The sequence below is a fragment of the Sylvia atricapilla genome, chromosome 10, assembly GCF_009819655.1.
Source record: "Sylvia atricapilla isolate bSylAtr1 chromosome 10, bSylAtr1.pri, whole genome shotgun sequence".
Lineage (NCBI taxonomy): Eukaryota > Metazoa > Chordata > Aves > Passeriformes > Sylviidae > Sylvia > Sylvia atricapilla.
The window spans coordinates 24,442,817-24,468,443 of record NC_089149.1 but is presented as its reverse complement, the minus strand read 5'-3'; the positions used below and the strand labels follow the sequence as shown (position 1 = coordinate 24,468,443).

The 25,627-nt window shown below is 38.3% G+C and overlaps 1 long non-coding RNA gene across 1 annotated transcript; it reads right to left on the bottom strand.

Annotated features, from left to right (window-relative positions):
* Window positions 1–26: 26 nt before the first annotated feature.
* LOC136365807 (uncharacterized) lies at window positions 27–25,627 on the bottom strand. The gene is made up of 3 exons (XR_010744415.1): window positions 25,474–25,627; window positions 634–685; window positions 27–70 (listed from the first exon to the last, which is right to left on the bottom strand). It is a non-coding gene; the product is annotated as an uncharacterized lncRNA (long non-coding RNA).

Below are 25,627 nucleotides of genomic sequence, written 5' to 3'. Positions count from 1 at the left end.
AAAATATTTCTGCAAAACATACTCTAAATTGTGCTCTAGAAAGGTCACATTGCAATGCTGCAGGCTGCTTCTGTGAGTAAGATTACAGATGTATGTATGATTAATTTGCCATTTTACCAAAATTTTTGAGCTGAAATATTAAAAATGTCATATAACCTCAAGAAAATAAAGTGGTTATCACTTCACTGATCTACAGATAGATATTAACAAAAAATACCAGTGACACATTATCAAAATAATCTGTGATGAGAAGCTACTCCCATGTATTTCCATACCATGAGAAAAGTCAAATTAACCAGCTCATCTCATACCAGAAGGATTGATTGCCTCAAACCCCACTATAGGATCATTAAAACTAAATATGTGGCCATAATTTCAAGACATACACATTCAAAAGAAATGTTTCTTCAGACAGTAAGTAAACAAAGAAGCTCCAATTATTTTTTTTCTTTGAAAAAGTTTGCTGCATGAAGCCCAGGAACCACACTTTCACTCTTCCTCCATCTCTGCACCCCGTGCTGTCTGCCTCAGGCTCCTCCAGCTGATGTTGAGAAGCTCCACTCTGGTACATACCCTAAGCTGAAGTTCCCAACCCTGACTCATGAGGGACAAGGAAGCACAAGGAAAACTCACCTCAGTTTTCCCACCTTGGCTAGGGCCACCACAGGATCGGCTGGTGGCAGCCCTAGGAAAATGGAATAGATGAAGGGACACAATCCACAGGTATGACCTCAAAGAAAGACCCCTACTGTGACCTTCCAGCCCAGGAGAACCCACTCAATGGACAGCAAAGTTCAGATCAGGCCTCAGGAGTTTCTGTGAAATAAAGATGCTAACAGCCTTCCAGAACGGAGGGTGGGGTGGGCAAATAATTCTCAGGTCCAATATATTTTCATAAGCTCAAAAGTAGACACATTTCTGGAAGCCACATAACGTACAAGTGCCCTCACTTGACGAGCAGCACTGTCCCTCACCTTGGAGCACTCAGTGAGCTGATGGTGTTCACTGCTTTAAACAAGTGCTACTGCAGTGCCCACCCAGACACTGGCACACCAGAAACACCTCACCCTCTCCTCTGCTCTTTACTCACAAAATGATAAAAAAAAAACCTTCTAGCTGAGCAGCAAGGCCAAGGCCCTTTAGCAAAACAAACTCACAGTTCCTAGCATGCTCCCCACTTTTTATGAGACACTATTGGCATAATCCTAGATGCATATGATACAGCTATCAGCTAGTACTGGAACTAAATGTGTGTAGAAGAATTTCAATAAAAAAAGCTCGGTTATCATTTCACAAACCAGCACGGATCCAGCTCATAAACAGCCACAGTTTAGTTTTGCATTATCCTGATTGAATTCTGAAATATCTTTTGTTTATGGCCAACCCTGTCTCTGGATTTTGCATAATAATTGACAGAATTTGCTGTACAACGAACCGGACGTTTTTTTATTGTAGGTACTTTTTGCTATTCACATCTTTCAGAAGTTGATATCATAATGGAAATCTCCAGCATCAAAGAAAAAGCAGCCTTTACATTGTGAAATTCTTGCAATTAAAAGAAAATTGGATGCATCCATAACATTAACTTTTAGTTAATTGCTAAACATTCTTTTTTTGTCCATGGCAGGAAGGCTCATCTAGATGCAAATGTTTCTCCAGAGAATCAGAACGATTATTTTTATGACTATTTTTGTTATTAATGCATTACTGTTTGGGGGGTGTGGTGTGGGGAGTGTTTCTCTCTGACCAAGAAGAAAAGCAGCAGTATAATCTTAAGGGCTCGTGACTACGGAAGCACCTACAAAACATGTTTTCCTTTGTGGTTTGATTTTATTTTTTTTAACTCGCCATGATGATTGACAAACATATCTCCACCTCAGTTCACACTTCAGTTTGTTACTGGCCTATGAAGGAATTCGTTCTCCTCAGCTCATCCCATGGCTTCCTGACACAGTACAGTTATAATATGTCAGATTTCTTCAAAACTCTGAAGTGACAGTTCTGATACAAGGTCATGCCTTTTAGGAATAAGGGTTGAGATTCACAGCTTTCAAATACCTTGAATGATTAGTTTCTGCATTAGCATGATACAAGAACATCTGAGTGACCTACTTTGTTTATTTAATGAGACTGCGAAGAGAATGCTTTGCATTTCTGACAAGGATATTTTTCCATTGCCAAAGAAGGAAATAAAAAATGACAATATGAAATGCAAAGGTTTATTTTAATTGGAGTAACACAGCATGCATTACAATAAAAACAGACTATAGCTGGTGTGACTGGGTGCTGTAAAGCAGACAGATATATAAAGAGTCAAATAAGGCAATTAAGATTATGGGAAGATAAAATAAAAGATAAACAAGAATCTGTGAGCTCTTTTACTTTCAAGGGCTAATACCGTTCAAGACATACCCATTCGATACATTTTAGTCTCAAACCCTACAAAAAAAAGGCTACAAAATAACAGTAATTTTCCCATTTGTTTCCCATCAAAGCATTTAAATATTTAAAATGGTAAAGTAAAATATTTCTAGGCAATAGCACTATTAAAAAATACTAAAATATTAGTACTATTAGGTTCTTTGTCCTTTTCAGTTAATAATACCTCAGTTATTAGTGGTTTACCTGGCATTTGAGTAAAACTTAACTAAACTTCACAAGACAAGCACAATAATTACAGAGAGAAAAAAACAGAACTGTTGATTTATTGCTTCTCTTCCCAAGATGTCCCAAACCCCTTTCTATGCTCTTTTGAAGATATTTTTCTTCATTCTTCACTCACAGCTTCTGAGGTTGCCTTATTGCCACCAACTCTTCTTAACATTTGGGTTTCCCTGGTTTTGTGGGACTGAGTTCCCACAAAAAGCCTCCAGAGAGCTGCAGTAGGAGCACTCTATCCTGCAGAGGGTAACACTGATGTCCTTCAAGGTCTCCAACCATTTCATCAATCTCCAAAACCACTTAGGACTCACAGGCTGATTCCTTTTCAGACTGCCTTATGTACAAAACACTGACAGGACTGAGTTTCAAAATATGCCAATGAAAAAAAATAAACCTACTTTCATGACAACAAAAAATTGCCTCTGGAATAAAAACTGTAATTAACTCCAGTATTAACCTACGCAGAGAGAAATAACAACTAACAGACTGGCTTCTATAATCACAACATTCTCATCTGTTCAACAAGCAGAAATTAATTCCTTGCACATGACTTCATAGACTGCCTCTCCTGTAAATGTCCCTCTCCAGAGGCCTTCCAAACCCACCTGGACAGGGTCCTGTATAACCTGCTCTGGGTGACCCTGTCCTGGCAGAGATATCGGACTGGGTGATCCCCAGACATCCCTTCCACTCCTAATAACTCTGTGATTCTGCAAATTTAGGAAGTCTTTTTCTTCAATAGAATTAGCACTTTATCTGTAGTTATAAGTCCTACTGTTTTCATAAAATTTCATATTAAGAGAGATAAAATATGGGTCCAACATCCAAATATTTCATACTACCTTCAGTAAGGACCAGAAGCTCAAACTGACTTACTAAACTTGAAATACAGTCCTATTATTCTATTATTTGTACATTTAAATATTCTTTATGATGTCAAAACAGTTAAAGCCACCACATTTTCACAACTAAAACTGTGATACAGTTATTGGACTTGGCTAAATTCACTTTTATGGGCAGCCTAATCTTTCCTGCAGAGGTTAGAAGATACTAACATACTTTAGGGCTTTGGAACTGGATGATCTTTAAGGTCATTTCCAACCCAAGGTGTTCTATGATTCTATTCTGTGATATTTTACTAACAAATACATCACACAATTATAATGAAAGTGCTCTGAAATGACCACAGACCACCTCAAGAACTGAGACCAGAGATGTATTTGAAGTATGATTTGTGGCACTATGTCCTAAGACACCGAGAGTCTGGGAGACAGCAGCAGATAAACACCTCAGGATGTCTACTGTGACCCCAGCAGACCAGAAAATCAACAGATACTGTCAAAGTCCTTGGGATTAGAAAAAACTAATGGGATTACAAGTTGTAATGTTATTTGGTAAACTAAAACCTCACTGATTGCCAGGAGACCTTCTGGACACTTATGAGCAGTCTGGCACTCCTAGAGCTTAAGCTGATAGATCACAGTTTACCAGCAGAAAAACAGGGTAGTTCAAGCACAGTGCCTATGGATATTACCAAGAATTGAAGATCCTTCACTGCTTTAATAAAAGCATTTTAAATAGCCCACTGTAGACCTCCACATAAGTAAGTTTCATTATATGCAGAACTAAATCACGTCAGTCATCCAGGCAATGCATAATCTAGTACAGATATAGGGGGGATTAATTATATAAAGTATATATTGTTTCCAGAACTAGTACAAAGAGAATAATATTTTTCAAATTAATGTAAAAATGGCCACTGATCACCCTTTTAGATAAAGGCGTTTGGCTTTCCCTTTTACAATATCACCTCAGTTCATATGTCTGGAACAGATGGTACAAATTGGTCTTACGAGTTCCTCCCACTCACTTCTTGTCACTGACTGGTAGCAATCATATGAAAAAATCTTAATAAACCTTTATTGGCAGGAAAGGTTGCCTTAATGAGAGACTAAGACCATTCATCAAATCAAACACCACATCAAAGAAATGGCTTGTAGCTTAAGTTTGCCCTTTTTCACATTCATAAGCAAGAAAATTCACAGTAAGCTCTGTATCAGGTTGACATTTCATTGATGTTGCTTTGACTCCCCACCTGACAAAATGCTGCATTTTAAAATTTCACACAGGATGACATGGCTAAATTGAAAAAAAAAAACATTTCAAGCCATCACTAAAATGGATGAAGCTTCTTAGTGAAGAGTCCTGGGGAAGAGCTCCATCTCAAACTGTGTGATAGGGCCTGGAGCTGTGCTGGGTTTGGTGTGGGATTGCCTGCCCAGCCTCTGGAGCCTGAGCCTCTGCTCTCCTGCAGCCCATCAGACACTGGAGCAGCAGCACAGGTCTTGGGCACCTTTTAGGAACAACTCTTGGTGTCCTGGGCTCCTGACTCAAGACATCTGCACCCTCAGACACAAGGCTGATGTACACCTCACCTGCAAATACTACCAGGACAGAGATTACATAAGCATCACGTGTAAAAAATACATATCCAGTGCCACCAATTAACAAGCTTCAATGTAATTGCACTCAGGATAATAAATGCATTTAGGTCTGGAAAGATCTAGCTTTTCCATTTTAAATAGAAATGAATGAGATATCACAGCACAAAACTACATCTCGAATTACAGGCATTAGTTGCAACAGCAATCAGTTGAAAATGAAAATTAATTGAATACAGCATTGTTCCAAACCATTTATCTGATTTGCTCAAGGTATCATTAACTGATTAAGTAGCAATGTTTGAATGTACGGCTTATTAAAGCACAAGGTCGTATGAAGGCCACACTGTCAGCAGAAAACATGGTTAAGGAAGGCTATCTTTAGAAGGGTTTAGGCAAAAGTCATGAAAGTGCACATTTACCAAGTGCTTTCAGAGTTGACCACTCAGTTAAAAAATTGCCAGTCCTTATTTAAGGGAATGAAGCTGTGTAATTATTCTATTATAACCTCTACAAAGCTTTTCTCAAAAAAAGAGTTCTTTTCAATGCAACATACCAATGATTTAATACTCTTATTTGTGTGTTTCAAACACAGTCCTTAAGGAGATGAGGGCTACAGGACTTGTCCATAAGCTAAAAGTGATTCAGAGCCAAAAACTGGCAGAAGTTTGCTCAGAATCCCTCCACAGACATTTCGGGCAGCAGAGGTGGGGGTGTCTGCGACATCATTAGTATCTACATTTCAATATGGGTTTTGGAACATTGCACCTTTTTCTTGAAAAGGTTCCACTGAGTTCCACTGTGAACACACAGTTAAGACAATTTAATTTTCCTCCATTTAAAACACACAAACAACCAAAAAAAAATCCCACCTAAAGTACACAAGAGAGCCTGGCTGTTTCAAACAAGTGACTGATGCAGTATCTCTGCTTCTCAGAATTCATTTCCTTTTTCATCTTCACTTGGTTTGGGTTTTTTATTGTTTGTTTGGGAGTTTGTTTGGTTGGTTGGTCTTGGAGGGGTTTTTTGTTTGGTTTGGGGTTTTTTTTGGCGGGGGGGAGGGATTTTGTGACTTTTGTGTGTGGTTGTTTTTGTTCTTTGGGGTTTTCATTATTGTTGTCTGTGATTTTTTTTCTTTTTAAGCACTGTGTTGAAAGGTAAGGGCTCAGTGAATGACACAGTTCCAGTAAAACATACATTGCAAAAGCAATTCCAGGAAATATAGACTTAAGGAATGAAAGTAGTGTGTGCCTATGACAAGTAAATTGCATGACTGTGGGGTATAGTTCAATTCTACAAGAAAAATCCTGTTATACAGTTGAAAAATTAATTTCATTCCCCATGGCCTGAAAATATTTTTTTTCTGACATTTGAGAGAATTGTAATTGCAAAAGTACAAAACCACATCTATCTTGTCATTTGCTGGGTTCTGTTGTGGGCTGAATATTATCACGTACAGCCCTGCGGTCCCTGAGCTGCTTCTTGGGAGAGCTGGGATTGCCATCCCTCTTCCTGACACCAAGATCTGAAAAAAGAATCTCTTTTTCCAGTGAGACAGCTCAAGAAAAGGTCTTTTATTTTTGTTTATAGGACTGGCAAACAACAGCTCAAGTTTTTGTTATTTGCCTCCCGTTTCTTTAATGCCATGATCTGTTTTAAGCTGTGGGTGCCAGAGTGGCCATGGCTGCTGTATCTGAGGAGTGAGGCTGCCTGTTGGACCAGGCAGGAAGATTGCCTTCCTCCTTTCTGCCCCTGACCTGCAACAGCATCCTCGGGAGCCTCTCCTATGCCAGCTCCAAAAGCCTGGAAGAATACAGCTCAATAAGTGTAAAAAAGGAATGCTGGAGAATCAGCAATGAAATCTGTACTCAAATCCATGCAAAAAGAATTGAACTTGTTGACTTCCCCATGCCTTGTAATTAGCTGCCTTTTTTTTTTTTTTTTTTTTTTTTAATTCTTATAAAATGGGAGAAGTAAGTAACAGTGAATAGTGTCCTGGGGTGGGAGTAGAAACTCCTTCCCCCAAAATAAAGTTCAGCTGAATCTCAGTAACAAGCCAGTCACTGAAATTACTAAAAAGCCTTGTAACTGGATGTCTCATACATAACTGGATAACAGAGACCTCAGTGACTCTTTATATAAGGCAGTGGATATGGAGTGAAAATGAAAATTGCCTCACTTTAAAGGCAGACCTAAATGCAGATAATCACTACCAACAGTGAAACCTGGAGATAAATAAATAAATGCTCTGGTCTAGAAAGGCACTAGGTACCCAGCAGACATTTCCTTGCCTAAAGGTAAATAATCACATTTTAAAATTGTGTTGCAATCACTAAGCTAAAAAGTAGAAAAAGCCAAGAGCTGCGGATGTGGAACATAATTTAATATTCCATATAATATAATGGAATATTAAATATAATTCCATATATTCCATATAATATAATATATCCACATAATTTAATATGTGGAATATAATTTAATATAAATAAAGTTACACCCTTCTTCTTTTTATTATCAGTAACTACAGCCCTGAAACCAATTGGTGCTTCTGTGCTTAGAATGAAATATTTGTAGTCCCAAACAATTATTTTTCATCTTTGAGGCACCAGAAATACAAAGTAAAATAAATTATCCAGATTTCTCCAGAAGAATCGGATAAAAAGAAAACAACCAACTAGGTAAAACTTTAAACAATTATCTGTTTCACCTCTATGACTCAGCTCTTTATGTTAGGATTCTATCTTGAGTACAAATCAAGTTTATCACTCAGATTCTAATCAGGAAATTAATTAGGATGAAACGAGAAAGCAAAAGAAAGATGATAAAACATTGTACTGCACATCAAACTTTTTAAACCTGACAATTACACTTTACGATTTCATTTCCATGGCAATACAAAATATCTGCTTAGCTGATTGAATCATTTGAAAGAAACAAACTCCTTAACAAGATAACTCTAGTGATGTGTAAGCTGATTAACAGGGGTGCTTTGTTGTTTACCTTCAGGCAGGTTTGTCTGGGGTTTTTTTAAGTGAAGAGTTGATTAGGAATGATTTTGGAACACAAAGGCAGGAGACTGACACATTCATATTGAATGAACTATAGGGATAACATTTTCAAATTTCATTCCAGAAAATTAGCTGGGAGCTTGTTTAGAATGTTCCTTCAGAATCAGTATAAGTGGCATACATTCTTGTTGATTTAAATGTCCGTGTTCTTAGACCTCAAAGTATTTACCTCATATTTTGCTCTTGTTTGGAGCAGGATCACTTTTTTAACAGTTGCTGAAAATTACTGACTTAATGCTGTTTTCTCTTACAGTCCCTTGGCAGGCCCTTGACTGAACCCTTTTTTATTTCTATTCAATTAATTTTAGATTTTCATAAGTAAGTTCAGTGAATGGCAAATGATATGGAACACACATTTCTCCCCATCACTCATGGGCAATAAGATCCTCTTCTTCCCCCAAGGGAAAGACAGGCAATATCCCTACTCTGTTTCAAGATGTTGGCGTTGGTCATGGCTCACTGAGAACATTACAATTATTGCCATAATGGAACGGAATTTAGTCTTTAATTTACATTTTGACTTCTTGAGAATAAATTAAATTATCCGTCCATTCAAAGGGCCAGTTCATGTCTTGCAGCCTCCAGGAGGGAAAAAGCTTAAGCAAGAGGCCAATGAAGCACAGTCTTTGTGAATTTGCTTTTCATAAACACGGTTTTCAGTCCATTTATGAGCATCTAACTGTGGGGCTGGAGTTTGTTTGCAGAATAATTCACGGGAAGGTTTTCCCTACAGTGAACACGTGTTTACCTAAAAATAAATGGGATGATTCATCATAAAAATATGTAAGAGCAGGATGGATATCACAGGGCTTACTTTGGCACGAGGTTAAGAAGGACATCTTTAAGTCAAAAGCATTTTGCCATTATTCATTTAATCAGCTCAACTTCACAGCAACTGGAAATTTCAAACAGTAAGCGAATTCAACCTTCATGGATTATTTGCAATGAAAACCAAGCCAGCCTGACGTTCATTCAAGTGGCAACATTCTACACCAGCATGAAGAAACTGAAATCCTACATCATTGTCTGCTTATAATGTGTAATCTGCCATAGTTTGCACAAAACAGGAAAGCTTTTTCTCATCTCCTAGACAAACATGACAGGATTTAGGCTCTGGCAGGGCTAAAACAACTCAGTCAATTAGTTTCTGTAGGCTGCATTCACATCTGAGCTGGGACCACTGCCACGGATTGGTTACATTCAACACACAGTTTCCCTGAAGCTTTTATTTTAATTAGTAAAGTTTTACAACAAGAATCATTTAGTCATTTTTCTGGATTGATTAGGTAAATTTTAGCGAATGATTTTTTTTTTTTATTGTTAGGCTGCACTTCTCATACTTCATTAATAAGGCAATAAATAAATACCACGGTTATTGAATACCATAGCTGCAAAGCTGATTTGTGATAATTCATCATTATTGGCTCCAATGAATTACATGGATATAGTTTGTCTACTGCTGTCATTTCTTTCAGTATTTTTTATGTTTGTTACCGAAGAAAAACAGACTTGCCTCTTGAAGTAATATGTGGGATTTTTGCTTGTCACTTGAAAGTAATCTTTACAGAACAACAATATTGGCAAGTTGAAGTTTGATTATAGTCTTTAAAAAAATCCCAGCAAACAAAACAACAATAACAAGAAAAAAAAAAGGAGTAGCAATCTTTGTTCAAATCTCAACAAAAGACTTGTCTCAGAAAAATACATAAATATCTAAAGCAGCCCCTTTAGATAAACATTCACTCTAAATGTTTATTTGATTGTTTAACCAATTCGGTGCATCTTCACCAATTTTCCAGTTCCATTCTGGAACCAGAATAAAAGGATCCAAATAGCCCTCACACCAATGTCAAATACAGGAACTCCTGCTCGTACTAAACAGTTCCTTTTGGTAAATCTAGGACTAGAATAAGGGCCTCAGGGCAATTTTACCCTGAGAGATCATAAGCTGTTCATCAGCCATTATCACCATTCTATTGCTTTTTCCATAACTGTTTCCCAGAACTCAGTTCCTTTCTCAAATGTTTAACCTCTGTTAGAGCATGACCAAACCAAAAGTCCTCAGACAGAGAGAATGTGTGGCTGACTGAATTCAGCTGCTCAAACCAAGCAGAATGGCTAGGACCTGAGGCGGTTGTTTAGCATTCTCTACTTTTCCAGAGATATCTGTATATGTAAATGATTAAACACTACTTTTACTTTTTACTTTAAATACTACTTTTTACAAACTATTGAGATGAACATTTTTCTGGAATCTAGGACTATTCAAGTACAGTGACCACTTCCTATTCAAAATTAGACTTTGAGATTACCATAAACTGCATCCTATTACATAATGCAAGTTTGCTACAGTCTGCATAATTAATTTTATTGTTTATTTAGGCTGTGTTACAGTTAAATGTTGAAAACCCCTTGTGTCTATGATCTAGCTTTAGCAGAGTTTTTAATCAATTAGCCAAGTTTGGCATCGAGTGAGAATGTCTTATAAGGTTAGTATGACACTACCGTCTATCCAAAAGTCCTGCTAATTGTCTCAGATCTTATTATCCCTCTTAACTGCATTCATCAAGGACCATATTCGACACTCATTATTCCCACAGTCATACTGGCCAATTCTAATATTCAGATAAATAATCCTATTAACCGTAAGGAAATACTAAAGAAACATCAATCTTCTCCCAGAATGCCAAAACTTTACTGTCTGGGAGCTCTGGGTAAAGAAACAAACACAAAATCCACTAAACCAAAAAAACATTGAGTTCCAGAGGATTCCTTTAGTGGCTCTCTAATTCCTTTGGATACTTGTTATCTGCAACTGCTAATAGCAAAGAACTTGACTTTTACCAGCCACAATTCAGCCTCATTAATAAGTAATTCACCTAGTTTGAATGAACTTTGTTACTGCCACATGCTAATGTGAATTTAAAAACAAAGGTGTTTTAGGTAGAGGAGAGAGTGCATAAAACAGGAATTCCCAGTATGGCATCTAGAACAAGATAAACTGAGGACCATTATTGGCCTGACCAGGACAGTAACCAGATCATTGCTGAATATGATTATTAAGTTCAGAGATCTAAAAATACTGAAAGCCTTCAGAAAGCCTAAATAATGTTAAAATGAATGCATAAGGACAAATATTAAATGGAAGACCATCTTCTAGTAACAAGAATATCAAAGACTGAAATAAACTCTGTTTTCTCAAAGCAAAAGTCACAAGTGGGTTTTTTTACGGTCTTCTTATTTTAGAGAAATATAAAAGCAGATGCCAAAAGTAACTTTTTTAATCACAATCAGAGATCTGTGAAGGGTCTTTGGCCACAAGACCATTTGTATTAGATTAATCACTCTGGGCTCAGAACTCAGTCACCCCAAGGCTACATATCTGCACAGTCATATGCAAAATTCAGCTAAATCTGTGAAAATGGAAAACATCCAGGACTGGCATCAGAAAATCCTCTGCCACGATCTGCCTTCCAAACAGGAACCAGACTTGGATGCATTTAGGAAGGAAATTGCACAGTGAAATAATTAAGCCTACTCCTCCCTCTCACAGCAGGCTGATGACAGTAAGCAGAGATTACAGAAAACCACATTTCATGTCAGCATTTGAGAAAAACACTGTAGTTTCACAACTACCACCATTTTCAGGTGTTTAGGCTCAAAGCACAAAATAACCCTCCTTCACCCACCCCTGCCACCAGGTTCTGCTGGGCTCACAGTCTGTCCTGCTCCCACTGGAAATGGCACTTTGTGACTCAGGAGCGGAACAAAGAGCAGCTGATGCCAGCACAGGAAGGATGAACATTGCAGTGTCTCTCCTGATTTATGGGCACAGTCTGTGCAGCTGAAAGGCACCTATTGTTTAGCATATGGTGCATTCAACCACATCACACAATTTTGTATAAATCTGAGGCTTTAAAGACTGCAGAAAGGGGGAAAGGCAATACAAGACAGAGTAATCTCATTAGTTGTAGACATTTTTCTACTATAGCTTTAATGAGTTCCAAAGCAACCTGTCCAGGCTCAAAGTAGGACAGGGAGAGAGGGTACCTGGAAAGAGCTCTGGGATGATGCATCCAGAAGGCAGAGGAATAATAGAAATACTACAGGGAGAGATAACACTTCTCTTCACAATCAGCTTCATTCAAGAAAGATGAGATTTCTCAAATACCTGTCCTGTGATGACAGTATACGAGTAAACATTACAAAATTCTACAAATTCTATTCACAGTCTCTTGTCCTCTCTCCATCAGTGTATTAACTCACCCTCATGTGCATAACTTTTTTAATTCCCAAAACTCTTTTTACCATTAAAACCTGCATGGCATTCCAATGATGTTAAAAATGATCCAATTTTGCAGCACTGAAGAGTGAAATCATAATTTCTTACATTCTTAAAAAAGTTGTGCAAAGCAATCAAAATTACCATCTCTACCATCTTTATGGCAATTCACAACCAGGACAAACAGCTGCTATTTAGGAGATAATGAAAGCAATATTGCAAACATTGAGGACCCCATGTTATTTCACTGGAAGAAACCACTTAGGCCAATATTCATTCCCTCACAAAATATAATACATTACCTCACAAGAGGTAGAGTAAGGTCTCCATTCACCCCTGTCAGTCCAAGTAGATCTGGTACATCAAAGTCCAAAACCTCAAAGTCCAATGCAAAATCTTCAACCCTGGTCTTAAAAAATCAAACTGAAATAGTAAGGTGGCCTATTGCAGACGCCCTGCACATGTATAGGACTGTAAAGCATAAATAAACTCCTATCTTAAAGCTACAAAAAATATTCAGCTTTTCAGATCCACAACAACAGTAGCTTAAAACCCACTGTACACGGCCATACCAAATATTCCAGCTTTTTTTTTTTTTTGTGAGTGAGAACTATCCCTTCATCACTTCATCTCCCTTTAACACCCACAGCACCCCTCCTGAGCAGGACCACCACTGCTCTAATATCTAGGGACAACCAGCAGGGAAATGAGCCCTGTACAAAACACTCAGCTGCTTCACAAGGAGAACACTGGCACCAAACCAGCAGAAAGATTTAACGTTCATGTGGATTAAGATACTCTGATTAAATACATTTATGGTGAAGTCCAGTGACAACAAGGGTTGATTTCAGAGACTTAGTTTTGTCTAAACACAATGACATCCCCCCCTCCTCAGCAAAGAATGTTTCTTTAATGAGTTTTAATTTTTTTTAAGAACACAACATCAGGAGCCAAAGAAGGGTCTTGAGCAGATGGTCAGTCAGTGGCACCTCCAGCAGGACAGAGCTGTCCTGTGCCATGGCACTGGGCTGGTTTGGTTAAGCCATCCCAGCTGAGAGCAAGACATGGCCAAAGAAGTCATTGCTTTGTTCATGTGGATGTCTAGGAATAACAAGTTTTATGTAATCTTCCAAATGCTGCCACACTTTCAGTTGCTGCAATTTGCATGTTGGGTGCACACTTGCTTGGATTGCCAGTGGAGCTCCCAGTTCCTTGGACAGGGAACCAGGGGAAGCCGTGGCATATCAAAAGCAGTGAAAGGGCCCTGATCTCACTAAAAAACAGATGTTCTGAGAGACGTCAGCAACTTACTTTAAATATTTATGTTTTGAAATCATTAAGTGTTTGTTTAGGAAGAAAATTATCCTACTAGACACATTCCCTTTGTCTAGGTTCCTGCTGGAACTCATTCCCAGTCTCTGCTCCAACATGTCACTGCAGGAGCACAGAGCAGTGCATGGTATCCAGCAATTCCAGATTCCCATCAGCCTGACAGATCCAATGCATCCACAGCTTAAAAGAGACATCATCAGCTGCTTCTCCTCAGACTTCACAACACTTTCTAGCTGACTCATCCCTTCCCTGCCATAAACACACTATGCTACCCAGCCCTGAAACAGAGGTCATAATAATAAAGGGGGAAAGTAGAGTGAGAGACAATTCCTGCATTCCTATCTTTCCTTATAGCAGCACCAAGTGTCCAAGTCATGGCTCACTGATCATAAAGCAATGCAGTAAACAGGCAGAAACTCAGGATAAGTGTCAAAAAAAGGAAAAAGTTGGTGTTCAGTGGAACTCCACCAAGTCCCCTCATTCTTGTAAAGAGGGTAAAGGAATTGCCTGTTTGAAACTACCAAACCCATCTGTGCAGCCAAGTTACACTGAAAAAAATTACACCAAAAAAAAATTAACTGTAGACTGAAGATCAATAAGAGCATGGGCATGGCTAATGACTAAATAAATACTGCTGGAAAGCTTGGAAGGAAATTTGGAACATGGCTAAGAGTTCCTGGTTTATTGATTATGTATCTGTAAGATTGTGATATACATCTCACTGGCAGAGGCAAGTTTTTACAAATACTAATTACCCAAATGTTTTTTTAGGCACAGAAAATATAGTCTTTTTAATGAACCCAGATCACAGCCATTTAAAAACACCTAGTAATGATTCTGGGGGACTGGTTCAAGTGCAATTTAGAAAGTGTAGCAATTCAACTTGCTTACTTACAACTAACAAATGCAACTATATAGCCACAGAAAGCCAACTCCTAATAGTAAAAAAGAAGTATGATAGATATCAGTGAATTAGGCAGCAGTAAAAACATTTTACCAGGAAAACAAGTTTTGATAGCAATTCTACCTCTAGACTTTTAAAGGGTATTTTTTCAGTTCCTCAGTAAAAAGAGGGCCTTAGTTCAAGCCACAAATCACCCAAACAGGGCTACACACAAGAATCAGCTTAAGCTGTACGAGCAGGGCTGCCTTGATACCCCACCTCCAAAACGGGACCCTCAGAGTCTCACTCAGGCAGAGACCTCTGAGCAGTTCAGTCCCTGCCTCAGCTGTGCCCCTTGTTCTTCCAGGTGAGGTTTTCCATGGCCAAACTGCTCTTCAGGATGACCTGCTGAGGCAGTCTGCACGCTCACAGGATCAGGATTTGCACAGGACAGCGGGACAGGGCAAGGAGCACCAAAAAACCCTGAAACAACACAACAACCCAACTCCTCACACTCACTACTGCAATTCCTACCCTGGAAGCAGCGGGTGCCTTAAGGAAACGAAGAGCAAGCTGTTGTGGTTTTGAAAACAAACCAAGTGAGAGGCTCTAAGTCAGAAATAAAATTTAATGAGAAGAAAAGGAAAATAAAATAGAATAAAATAAAATAAAATAAATACAAAAAGAAAAACCACTGACAGAGTCAGAATACAACCTGATCAGGGTGATGGAAACAGTCCAGATGAGGTGGTCTTCCTGAAACAGAAATCTTGTAGAAAGGTCTGATACCTCCAGTCCTCTGGAAATCCAGTGGGTGAGGGCTGCTTCTACTGTCCCAAATCCCAGCTTATATCCAGGTGAGAATGCTTGGCTCCTCCCCATGGGCGGAGCATCTCACAATGGGATGATGAGTCATGGAAGAGAGCCTTGATGGCCCATTAAAGAGAGAGATAACTCCCGGAGGGAGTTATCTCTGAGTCATGCAAAAGGCATTGATGGGCCATTAACTGAAGATGGTGATAGAATACATCCTAAACTACAACCCAGGACACAAGGTCATAAGAACCCCCAGGCAGATAAAGCAGGCAATGCCATCTCATTGCTCTCAAGACTGGCTCTATACCAGGGGAGAACTCCAGCCCAGCCCTGTAAGTGCTGCTGACTGAGGCCAGGCCAATGCTTTTCCCCTGCACTCAGAAGGGATTGAGACATTTGCATTCACCAATTTCTAGTCTGACTTCAGGGAGAAGAGCATTTCATTCCGGGGCAAATGTCAAGGTCCATTGCTCTAGAACACTAAATTTGCTTTTGAAGTAAGGTAGTTGTTACAATGCTGTGACTAAGAAAGCATCACCTAAATTATTAAATAGGTTAAAACTGTTTCTTGCCATCTCAAGCCCAATGAAGAGATTTTCAACAAGCTCTGGTGGAGACTTGGTGGTGAAAAGAGCACAGAGGTTTCTGACACAGCAGAAGTTTTCAAAATGAAATAAAAAAATCATATTTGGGAAAGGAAATAAAATTAAATAAAATAATTAAAATCAGAATCACATGGAAACTTTCTCCTTCAATGATTCAACTTGCACTAGCAATCTGAGGGCAAACTGTAGTTGCAATTAATATTTTGTAAGGTACTCAATGATGTAGCTGCCAGACTCTTTTGGAAAACGTTATTTTTTTGCCAAGCTTTCCTTTTGCTTTACAAAGCTATGAATAAATATTGTAGAATGTTATACAGAATGGCTGTTTGATAATACCTTTTTTCTTGGTAGATCTAACTTTCATCAGACTTCTCTAATGTATAGCTGGCATGTAAGAAAAAAAGTTCAATTTTAAACAGAAAAGTCAGATGGCAGTTGAATAATTACTCTCACTTTTTCTATTGAACTTTGTAGCATAAACTTTGGGCTGGAGCTGACACATTTTTAGATTCATGCAGAGCAGTCTGCAGTACTGCATACAAAACAGAGCAAGGAAACCCAGACCCATGTGGAGTGCAAACTCAAAAAATGTTTGACCCATCAGCTGCTTTATGTAGTAGTTGATCTGGGGATCAACCAGCTGGTTTTGGCTGCCTCTTCACCAGAACTGAGCTATTGCCAGACGCTGTAAAGGAGCAAAACAACTTTGTTTCACTCTATTAAGAACTATAAAGGGACAATGTTGCCAAAAGAATTCAAAAGAAAGGAATAAGGAAGTTAAAACCTGTATTTTACAAAAAAAAATCACTTTGGAGGAGAAGCCTTGTCTTCATACAAGTAGGAAACATGACAACTTAATTTTATTTATAATTTAATAACTGAAGAAATAAGTCTGTGCTCTCATGTAATCATATTAATTGGGTAGATTCATATTCCAACAGAGGCATTTACAGCATAGTAACTTCAGAGACCATTAAAACCATAAGAGGGAAGTTCCTCCTTGTCTCTGCATGCACACACTTTCTCAATAACCATCCATAGCCCTTATTAATGACCATCTTTTACAGCATAATAATACTTTCCATTACAATTCCTAAAAATCACACTCTAATTCCAACAGAAACAACTGCTATTTTTTTTTTTTCAGGAAGTACTAAATATTTATTTTGTTATTAGCAAAAAGAAAGCAAAAGCCCTAATAATATTGGTCCAATGATTACAGACAATGGATATAAGCATATGTGCTTGCCTAAATCGGTGGAACATTTTTAAGGATATTCAAAAACACACTGTGAGAATGCATTAGTAGAACATCTCACAGCCTAGCCCTGAAAGAGTGCTAATTAATAGTTTTCCTGAGCTATTGCACTGACCCACTGTTGACAAACCCAGGTTCTGGGCTGCAGCAATCACCAGCTCTCTACACCGAGAGAGAAAACACATTGACACTCTCAGGCTGACAAAACTTTGCACCCTTCACTGAGAGCAGGAACAAGATTAGGTAATAAAGAGTTTTCTTTGAGCTGCCTCACATTAGAGCAACATTCTGCCCTGATCTTTATGCATTCTTTAGAGGTTTATATTGGGCAACAAAACAGTTTTCATTCACTGCATTTTGTATCTAATTTTAACTGTGAAAATGCCTTGAAAATTGAGATCAGATGGAAATTAAGGCCTAATGGGACTTTTCTAAAAATTTATATTAATTGCTTACCTCTAACAATTTATTTCTACCTGTAAGCTACCTAAGTAAAGTTTAAGATACAGCAAATTAATATCTGTTTAGAATGACCTCCTACAAAAAGCTTACTGAAGAGGTAAAATTTAGAGATATTCAGGAAAGACAGACCTACTCTTGCTGTTCTTCCACTATGTTCAGAGAAAGAACATGCCCAAACTGTGTTCTAAGTAAAGAACAATTTCACCACTTTCCTTTTATTTCTGCAAAAACCCAAAGCAACCAAACATTTTCAGCTAGTGGCTTATATCTGAATAATTAATATTTATTGATAGGTATCAAGCCTTTTCCTCTTAGAGGGTCTCAGGACATGTGTTGCTCAGGCTGTACACTTATACATGCTTGCACTGATGAAATAGGGTATGTGCTGAACATCAACCAGACACTGCTCTTGGGTATTTAACAACCAAACAGGAGAACACACATTGTACTGTCAAAGAGAAATCCATAAATAACTATTTGCCAGGCAAGTCACATCCTCTGATACCATATGCTCTGTGACAGTAAAGCAGGCACGGCACAGTAACAAATTTGATTACCCCAATTCCATTAATACTTAGAGAAAGCTGACCATCTACCACTCAGCAAAGTGCTGTGCTTGTTCTGCCACTGAAGTGTTGGCACTTCCCACTCCCCCATCCCTTCAGTCTAGGAACAAACACACAAGATTAGTCTTTGTAACAGACTGCACTAAAATATCTGGCATCCTTACAATTCATAAATGTTTGTCAAATAACATGTATGCAGAGATATCTTAATAACAAATGCAGCAGCTGTTTGCTATCTTAGGATGTAACAGGGAAACAGTGAGAAATTATCTGTTACCATTGCGTTACAAAATGAGAGTCGAGACAAAAATAACAAAGGCACTGTTTATGAGACAGCTTACAAACAAAATAATGTCTTTCAGAGCTTTAGATAAAAAAATCTGGATAGGCAGAAACCCACGAGGCAGTGTCCTTAAATAATCAAAACAGTCTAGCAGCAAATGAAAGTCAACTTCCGAATGTGTGTTTCTCCATACTTATTTATTTTTTTTTTTTAAACATTCAGATCAGAGTCCCCACGGACACAAACATCAGAGACAACAAAACCCATTGTGATCCCAAATTCACTTGTCATCTCTCAGCTGGCATGTTCAGTGCAGCCAGCTCTCAAAGAAGGGTGCAGCGCATAGATCCGCCAACAGGTTGAAAGAGGCAATTCATTTGTAACAGAAACTGTATTTGAAATTTTGTTTCATTTTGCTTTTCTTAGGTCACAGAAATCAATGACGGCAACCAGCAAAGGCAGACTAAACCTGTGACTCCTACCAGATACTGGATAAAAACTGGCTACATTTTCCACTGAGTTTGTATTTTCAAGCGTCTCACAGAAAGATCGAGCCCAAGTTATTGTAAAAGCGACATTGTCAAGAACGGCAGACCTGAATTAGACTTGCCTGACATGATCTGAACTATTGATTCACATATCTACACCACATTTTAGCAATGTGGTGCTCTTTGAAGTGTTTCAGAAAACAACATTCTCCACAATCTCAGTACCATCCTGCCTGTTTGAAAGACAAAAGTTCTGCACAAATGTCAATACCTATTTCAGACATGCAGTCACGATGAGAAAGTATCACCTCATCAGGTCTGTCCATCTCACACAATAGCAGTCTGGAGCTTATAGACCTCCCAGGCCAGAGGAGGTATTGCTATCTCAAACTGAATTCAGCTCCAAGCATCAAACAGTATTTTACCTTTTCTTGTTGCATATTTGAGGGGGAATTTAGCATGCATGTGTGGAGAGGCCACTGGGCTGGGTGAGTGTAACTGTACTGCAGCTTAAGCAGAGAGGCATCAGAGCAGTACAAGAGATTCCTTTGGGGATTTCTTCCCTTCCATTTCTTTTTATAAAAGATGCACTTTAAATGCAGTCAAAAAACAATGGCATTATAAAAATGCCTACATTAGAGAGAAATCCACTTACAGCCACACTAATGGCACCAGCCTTTCTGGTGATTCAAAGCTTCTAAGAAAATCTTTTTTTTTTTTCTACATAAAAATAGCAAAAGTTCCAAGCAGTTGTGTAACTGTGGAATGATACTTAGGCAGCTGCTAAGGTGTAACCTCACTTTGAAGTCACACAGGTCATCTGGAAATACAGTTTGTAGTAGAAATTTGGAAACCTATCTCTAGTTGGAGACAATGCCATGCAGGCTTCCTCAGGAGTCCCTGAATTATGTTCAGTATAAAAAAACAGTACATTGATAAGGTCCCTAAAAGCCAACAGCCTTGAAACAGAAGATAACATCCATTTTATATGCCTTCCTCCAAAAGGGGGAACAGCCAAACACAGAGTGACATATGTTGAGTGTCAAATTCACCACATGAAATGACAATTTCATTTACATAAAAGCAGCATTACAGAGTTTTAATTAGTACTAATGGTTGTCAGAGTCTCAGGAAAAAAAAAAACCCAAGATATGGTAGAAAGTGAGGAAATACAAGTAGGGCAAGTGTAAAATACACTGCAATATATTCTTTGTTCATTTGACAGGTATAGTTCAGTTTATACCATATTCCATAGCATGATATGAAGTGTCCTGCAATACATTTTTTTTAAAGGATAATCAAGTTCTAGTGCCATTATTACAGTAATCTGTACTCTGTAAGAGCCTCTAGTCAACACCCACGGGAAGCATTTCAAATGACTACACTTTGTTTGCACAACACAAAATCCTGTTTGGGGTAAAGCTGATGGATTCAGGATTCCATTTCCCTTCCCCCAGGCAGCTCAAGTGGGTGGCAGACCAATAGATAATTTCAAAGTCATCACTTTGAGTTTCTGAGCACAGTCAAGACTCAGGCCTGAAAAGAGTGAGGATAGCAGGATGGGATCCCTGGATTCTGGGAGGGTCTCCTCTTCCTACCACCCAACCTCACCACTCTTGCCCTGGAGTCAAACCTTTGACCAAGCCAATTTAATTCATTAAACAGCAAGTTTCTCAGCAGACAGCTTTTCTGGTCTAATCTTAGTGAGGTATGGGCACACAGGCAACAGAGGAACACTACAAACTTGGAATTTGGTCTGCTCAGTTTTCCAAGCCTGAAAAAAAAAAAAAAAAAAGTTGGGACTTCAAAGTACTGTTGTCAATGAAGGCACCCAAATTTTGAAGTTGGTCTGAATTTTTTTTCATAAGATTGGTGAAGGGTTTGCATATAAGAAATGTATGCATAAATTATAACTTCAAGGGTTTGATTTAACAAGGATGTGGTCTGCCATAAAATACAATGGCCTCCAGGGATCACTACCTACAATTGCCTTACAGAACCATTGTGGGTCCTCAGGGTTTCAAGCTGTTGTATATTATATTCATAAACAAGAGAAAAGGTTTAGAAATACCTGTATCCAGGGATAATTTGCTTTACTCCTCTTCCTTCCATGTTTTAAGCCTGTAACAACACTATTCACATCAGTCACATCCCCCCTACTGACAGCACAGAAAGTAGGAATAAATCCACTGAGAAAGACAGACACTAGGTTTTGATTATCTTAGTCCAGCAGTGGTTTTACAGCATTATAACACTGCTGACTTGCATTCTGTTCCCTTTGATTTTAGTGAAATCGCAATCATAAAACTTTTGTCACTGGCAAACCTGCCAGATGCCAATACATCACTCTGTGTTTTAGGAGAGTTTGAGAAGCATGTATTTCATCAGGTCTTTTTTCATCCTTCCTTACAGATAAAAATAACAAAAAAAAAATCAGCTAACAAAAAAAACCCCCTAAAAACCCCACAAAAATCCCAATCTGGGACATGTTTAACAAAGGCAAGGAAAGATAAAAAGTGCAACATGACCTGATCTATTTAGTAGAATATTTAAGGAATGAGGTGGTGGAGAGAGAGCACAGTTCATGTGTGGAGAACTAAACAAGAGCCAAGAGATTCAGCTTTTAAAGACTCAGGATTACGTGGGGTGTTCTTGGGACCAGCTGCACTCCACCAGGCACTTAAACACTTCTTATGAGCTTCATTAGTCAGAGTCAGGCTGCCTTTGCTTTTCAGTCTATATACTTGCTTGGCTAGGTATAATTTTACTTAAAATTATTCCCTGTTCCATCGTAACTATCCTTGTTTAATACACACTTGAATACAAAACCACAGAGCTCAAAGACAACATTCAGAGATTTTTTTTTTTTTCCCTGATCAGCTAACAGTAGGAACCAAAAAGTAACTGGAAAATTTTAGTTTGCCAGCCCAGAAGAAAAACTCAGACCTTGTAACCATTTTCACCCTATATGTTTAGAATATGTTAACCGCTGTAAGTGTATACCACACTAAAGACATTAAAGTTCTTTTTTCATTTCAAAACAAAAGCATATTTCCAACAAACTGCTAGAATAGATCACCTTGATTCTTTAGGTAAACTACATACTAGTGTAAAATGTCCAAGAAAACATATTAAAAGGTCAGTTAATTATTTTCTGCGAGTGTCAAAAATAAGTTAAACCATATACCAAAAAGGAAAAGAAGAAGAGAAGAAAAGAAGAAGAGAAGAAAAGAAGAAGAGAAGAAAAGAAGAAGAGAAGAAAAGAAGAAGAGAAGAAAAGAAGAAGAGAAGAAAAGAAGAAGAGAAGAAAAGAAGAAGAGAAGAAAAGAAGAAGAGAAGAAAAGAAGAAGAGAAGAAAAGAAGAAGAGAAGAAAAGAAGAAGAGAAGAAAAGAAGAAGAGAAGAGAAGAGAAGAGAAGAGAAGAGAAGAGAAGAGAAGAGAAGAGAAGAGAAGAGAAGAGAAGAGAAGAGAAGAGAAGAGAAGAGAAGAGAAGAGAACTATTTCTTAAGCACTCTTGAACACAAGTTTCGAAATTACTTCAAACCAAGCTGTGTCATTCTCTTAGAGCTTAGTAAAAAATTCTGTGGCCACAAGGAAGAGGAAGGCCAAAGCTTTCCAGGCTTGGATTTAAAAATTATAAACTCCGACTAAGTACCGTAAGGCGAACTGACACACTGAAATATAGTTTGGGAGTCTGTCTCTTTTTGCCATGTCAGCCCAAGTCCTGCTGTGTTTCCCTTGTGCCCAGTCCTCAGCCTTGGCAGAGTGCAAGGCAAGGCTGAACAGGGCGATGTCCTTGGCCAGGGTGAGCTGGGCCCTCCCAGCCTGCTCATGACAGCACAACCCACGCTCACCCTTCAAGGACATGCTGCTTTTCCTGGAGCTCCAGGGCCACAGGCGGCCCTGGGGCTGCCAAAACAGCCACACAGAACAGTGACCTTCCTTGCTCCTCTAGTTAAAGCTGTGCTAGTAAACTTCAGCATCAACTGATTGCATTAATACAGTAATTAGTCGCAATTAGAAACATCAGCTCTCACACGCTAAGGCCAGCTCAATGGCAATACAGGAAAATATTATACCTGAATATGGAACACTCAGACTGAGAAACAAGCCAATGAGTTTACGATGCTTAAAAAGCATTTATCCCAAGCTGGAAACTTGTCTGAAGTTTATACTCAGAAAATCACTCTCTAATACACCTTCTTAATTCCCTGTTCCCAAAGTTAGGCTCAAACACAAATTTGACTTTTGCAGAAACCTGTAAAATTGGAAAATACCACTGTGAAAAGCCCAAACGGTCACTGAATAATAAACTTGTTTAAAATTAGTTCATAAGGTCACCTGCAATCCAGGCTTTTCCTGCTCTATGAGGGAGAAACATGAGAGCAGTTTGATAAGAAAGGGAAGACAAGAAAAATGGCTTTGGTTAGAATCAATTTCTATAGCAGAAAGTTATAGGTAAGTAGATTAATGCAGTTCAAGTGCAGCTTTGCAATGAGAAGAAAAAAAAATCTTGCTTGCAAGAAGTTCAAGGACGTGAAGTGAGCCACAGAAATTTGTTGTTGAAAACAAGTGTTTTATTCCTGCACCTGCAGTATTGTCTTGCCAGACACACAGACTTGGCCAGGCAGATGTCTTGCCTATTGTGCCAATTTGGTAACCTAGCTACAGTATCAAGGATCCATGTAAAAGACAAAGGGAAACACTGCATTTTCCTGGGCAAAATGAGCTGGTTTTGTTAATAAAAGCAGCAGACTTGAAGTAAACAGTTCTGGCTTTTTTCAAAAATATATCAGAAATAGACAAAATAATCTACAAAGTAGGGTTTATGCTTTCCCTATTTTTTGCACATAGAAGAAAGTTCTGAGAAAGCTGTTTCAGGAATATGTCAGAAGGATGAATTTTATTTGGGGTTGGAACCCAGTTTACACATCATCAGAAAAGAGTCAACAACTGGGTATATAAGTCAGCTTGAAATAAAAAGGTTGTCCCCATATTCTGGTGACAATCCACATCAACCATGAACCACAGATCTGACCCCCAGACTGAACTTGCACACAAATTAAATTCATCAGCCAAAATCAGATATGGTTTGCTCTTGTGGTCAAGGATTGGGTAGAAAATTGTATGTTAATAAAAAGAATTACTTTCATTACTTACCCATCAGAACCACTCAGCTTAGGGGACAAAACTGCAAATGAGCTGGCTTGCGCCATAGATTTTCTGCCACCTATCTGGCAGAAACACAGGAGTAAAGGCAAATATTCTTCATCTTAACAAAAATCCTTGTGAGGAAAACCATAGCCTTTTCTGTAGTTCTTCAGAACACAATGCTGGAAGAGGATTTCAATCCTGGTAGTAACTTGTCATCTTGATGGTGAACAGAAATGTAGAAAAGTACTAAAGTTCCAGGAAGAAGAGGACACCTAATCTTGTGGAGCCTAAAACAGTTTTCCACCCATACAAAATTTCTCTAAATTAAGAGTTTCACATAATGCCAAGAAAAAAAAAATCAGGGTTTATAGAAAGTTTTCTTTACAATAGTTATCGTCTTTATCTGTTCTTAACTGACAGAACAACTCTTCCTCATGTTGTCTTTCCACTGTTTATTTACAGTGCCTCTGTGAACAAGGAAATCATCAGTTTTCAAACTGTAGTAGCAGTAGTAACACAAATGGCTTGTATCATGCCATGGTCAATTTGATTATTGTCAAGAAATATCAAGTTTTCACTGACTGATCATATAAACCAATAAAAAAAGTTTCACAATGACTTTGGGACAATTCTGTTAGCTCAGATAACACAGCACTTCCAAAATCATGTCAAAAGGCTTCTTCAAAAATGAGAATAAAGAAGCAGTTTACATTGTAAACATATTCAATTTACAGATTAGAAATATGACCACTAATCAGGTCTCTCAGGTTCAGTGTATTTAATCAATGCCACCTTTACAAGCTCTCCTCCCAGCATACCAGTTGGTTTTGATACAGCTGCTTTCAGAACTGTTAAAGACCTTAATGAATTACAGAAACATCAATAACTGTAGGCACTAATTGGTCAGTTAGAACCATGAATTTTCACAGTTCTCAAGCAGTTATCAGTTTCTGCTATTCCTTATGTAAGTTCCTATTCCAAATATTATGTATTTGCTTTGCTGACACTAAAAAAAATGAGGTTTCTTTTCTGAATTCTCAGTATTTCATTCATGAGCCCTTTTTATGCAGCGATTCCACACCTGACAGCAGGCCCTAAAGCAATCATACACCCTAAACAATTACAACAACTCATAAAAATAAGCAGTGCATAAAATGTAACAGAAGAACATTACCTTGCAATACTTGACACCCTCAGGGGATCCATTTTCCTTTCACAAACACATAGTTCCCTTTGACATTAATGGGAGCTACATGAACAAGAAAAAAAAAAAAAGCAATAGATGCTTTGCTTGAAAAACACATTTGTGCCAAGTGGGTATTGGCAAC